The sequence below is a fragment of the Ipomoea nil genome, unplaced genomic scaffold (assembly GCF_001879475.1).
Source record: "Ipomoea nil cultivar Tokyo-kokei standard unplaced genomic scaffold, Asagao_1.1 scaffold2165, whole genome shotgun sequence".
In the NCBI taxonomy this organism is placed as follows: domain Eukaryota; kingdom Viridiplantae; phylum Streptophyta; class Magnoliopsida; order Solanales; family Convolvulaceae; genus Ipomoea; species Ipomoea nil.
In genome coordinates this window covers 1,023,950-1,027,807 of record NW_017618593.1, presented here as the reverse complement: position 1 = coordinate 1,027,807, position 3,858 = coordinate 1,023,950, and the positions used below count along the sequence as shown (strand labels likewise).

The following is a 3,858-nucleotide window of genomic DNA, read 5'->3' as shown; positions in this document are numbered from 1 at the left end:
TGAGCTACATGAGCTAAATAACACTTTTTCCATAAAGTGACAATTTGTCTATACAGAATTTTGATTTTCTTAGAAATAAGATTCATGGGACCAAAGAATTAAATAAAAACAAAGAAATAGGGGCTAAACTCATTCCAGTTGCAACCTAATACTTGCTAGGCTATAATGTAATGCTCTTGTTCAGAGTTCAACTCAAGACATCCCACTTACTAAACGGGTGCTCTAACCAACTGAGCTACAAGAGCAAGATATCACTTTTTCCAAAAGTGACAATTTTCAAAAATGAATTTTGGTTATCTTAGTAATAAGATTCATGGGACCAAAGGACTAAAATAACCACAGAGAAATGATCCTATAGTTTTCAAATAGGGGCAAACCTCATGCTAGTTACAACCGTTATCAATTAGGGGCAAAACTCATGCCACCTGCAACCTAGTACTTGCATTTAGCTTTCATTAACTATAATTTCAACAACATTACTATTAAACACTCTACTGTACAATGTTTATAAGATATATCAAGTCAATAGATAGATAATTATTGTATAATTAATTATTAGAATTTAATTGTGAACTATAATAAATAATCTTACACGTTACATCCGAAATTAAAAGTTGTTTAAATCTCATTTCTAATCTAAAAAAAAATATAGAGTAATAATTTCTATATACTTAAAAAAAAAAAAAAAACAACAACAACTAACTATTCTTGTGCTATAATGTAGTGCTCTTATTCAGAGTCCAATTCAAGACCTCGCTTACTAAACGGGTGCTCGATTCATCTGGAGTACAAGAGCTAAATAACACTTTTTCTATAAGTGTCAATTATTCTAGAGAGAATTTATGTTTTCTTAGTAATAAGATTCATGGGACCAAAGAGCTAAAATAAAAACAGAGAAATAGTGGCTAAACTCAATCCAGTTGCAACCTAGTACTTGCTTGGTTATAATGTAATGCTCTTGTTGAGTGTTCTACTCAAGACCTCCTACTTACTAAACGGTTGCTCTAACCAACTGAGCTACTAGAGCAAGATATCACATTTTCCAAAAGTGACAATTTTTCTAAAAAGAATTTTGATTGTCTTAGTAATAAGATTTAAAGGGCCAAAGAACTAAAATAACAACAGAGAAATGATCCAATAGTTATCAATTAGGAGTAAACCTCATGCCAGTTACAACCTTTATCAATTAGGGGCAAAACTCGTACCAGCTACATCCTAGTACTTGCATTCAGTTTTCATTAACTACAATTTCAACAACATTACTGTTAAACACTCTACTGTACAGTATTTATAAGATATATCAAGTCAGTAGATATATAATTATTTTTTAATTAATTATTAGAATTTAATTATGAACTATAATAAATAATCTTTCAGGTTACATCCGAAATTAAAAGTTATTTAAATCTAATTTCTAATCTAAAAAAATATGGGGTATTAATTTCTATATACTTACAAAAAACAACTAACTATTTTTGTGCTATAATGTGGTGCTCTTATGAGAGTCGAATTCAAGACCTCGCTTACTAAACGGGTGCTCTAACCAACTGAGGTACAAGAGCTAAATAACACTTCAAAATTGGCCCTTTTTTATAAAGAATTTTGGTTGTGTTAATAGTAACATTCTTGGCACCAAAGAACTACAGGGAAATGTCCCCAAGTTAGCAAGTTGTCATTTAGGGGTAAAACTCTCAACACGAAATTAAGTTCGTTGAGATCTTAGTTATAATATGGAGTAATACTTTCTATGTACTAAATAATACTTATAACTAACAACTCACTAGACCTAGTATATATATAATTTAATGCACTTGTTACATGTTGAACTCAACACCTCTACCTTACTAATCGGGTGTTTAATCCAACTGAGCTACAAAGCAAGATAACACTTTTTCCAAAAGTTTCAATTTTTCTAAAATGAATTTTTGTTATCTTACAAATAATATTCATGGGCCCAAAGAACTAAAATAAAAACAGAGAAATAGTGGCTAAATTCATTCCATACTTACAAATAGCAACCTAGTACTTGCGTTTTCATTAAGCTACAATTTTAACAAAATTTTTGTATATAGTGAATAATACTTACAAATAACAACTCATTATTCCTAAGTTACAATAATGTAATGCTCTTGTTGAGAGTTGAACTCAAAGACCTCCCGCTTACTAAACAGGTGCTCTAACCAACTGAGCTACAAGAGCTAGATAACACTTTTTCTATAAGTGACAATTATTCTAGAAAGAATTTTGGTTTTCTTAGTAATAAGATTCATGAGACCAAAGAGCTAAAATAAAAACAGAGAAATAGGGGCTAAACTCATTCCTGTTGCAACCTAGTAATTGCTAGGCTATAATGTAATGCTCTTGTTGAGAGTTCTACTCAAGACCTCCTACTTACTAAACGGTTGCTCTAACCAACTGAGCTACTAGAGCAAGATATCACATTTTCCAAAAGTGACAATTTTTCGAAAAGGAATATTGGTTGTCTTAGTAATAAGATTTAAGGGGCCAAAGAACTAAAATAACAACAGAGAAATGATCCAATAGTTATCAATTAGGAGTAAACCTCATGCCAGTTACTACCTTTATCAATTATGGGCAAATGTCATGCCAGTTACAATCTAGTACTTCCATTAAGCTTTCATTAACTACAATTTCGACAACTTTACTATTAAACACTCTACTATAGAGTATTTATATGAGAAATATATCAAGTCAATAGATATATAATCATTGTATAATTAATTATTAGAATTTAATTATGAACTATAATAAATAATCTTACGGGTTACATCCGAAATTAAAAGTTGTTTAAATCTAATTTCTAATCTAAAAAAATATGGAGTATTAATTTCTATGTACTTTAAAAAAAAAACAACTAACTATTCTTGTGCTATAATGTAGTGCTCTTATTGAGAGTCGAATTCAAGACCTCGCTTACTAAATGGGTGCTCTGACCAACTGAGGTACAAGAACTAAATAACATTTTTTTTTCCAAAATTGACCATTTTTCTAAAAAGAATTTTTATTGTGTTTGTAACACCCCCGATTTCCAGACTAAATTAAACTTAAACATGCAAGATGTCTAACGACAATATAAGCAATCATAGCGGAAGGCTAACTATCTAAAAACTGGAAAACGAAGAGTGTTATGCCACGTCCACACTAAGGTGAACGCACAGGCGATAACAACATCCACATCATCAGTCTAAAAGGGACAAGGTCAAACCATACACAAGTCTAAAATCCAACATAGAATGCACACAAGCCCAAAACAAACTACAAGGTCTGAGGGATCTACACTATCCATCACTAGATCGTGCTCGCCACTACTAGGAACCTGAAAAACACATAAAATATATGGGACGACACCCGGTCAGCGAATGATGCTGGTAACCCACCAATACGTGTCAATAGCATATATAGATAGGTAGCATATGCAAAATCATTTCGAAACGGAATACTATATATATAAGTTTCAAAACCAAGGATAGAAGTCAGGCACAAGACTCTATATCACTCACAACAAGAATAACGGAACACATCCCAAGACAACAAGACGTAACAATGACAACACAGGTAAGGCTCAAGGTATATTCTACCGTCACTCAGTAAAATAACACCCGACATACTCAACACAAGAGGATAAGAGACACACATTGGCAAAACATGCCTTCGTGACATCACTCGTCACGAATTGAGAATTACACCACGGCAACACATGCCTTCGTGACATCACCCATCACGAATTGATATGCCTTCCTTATGCCCGGATCCAACCTTAGGGCTACCCCCAACCTTATAACTAGTTCCAACCTTTACCTCCAGGACCCCTGTACTTCTGAGTCCAACCTTATTCCT

General features: G+C 32.7%; 1 non-coding gene across 1 annotated transcript; it reads right to left on the bottom strand.

The window, feature by feature from the left end:
- Positions 1-2,124: 2,124 nt before the first annotated feature.
- Positions 2,125-2,199, bottom strand: TRNAT-AGU. The gene has a single exon. It is a non-coding gene; the product is annotated as a tRNA-Thr (tRNA).
- Positions 2,200-3,858: the final 1,659 nt, after the last annotated feature.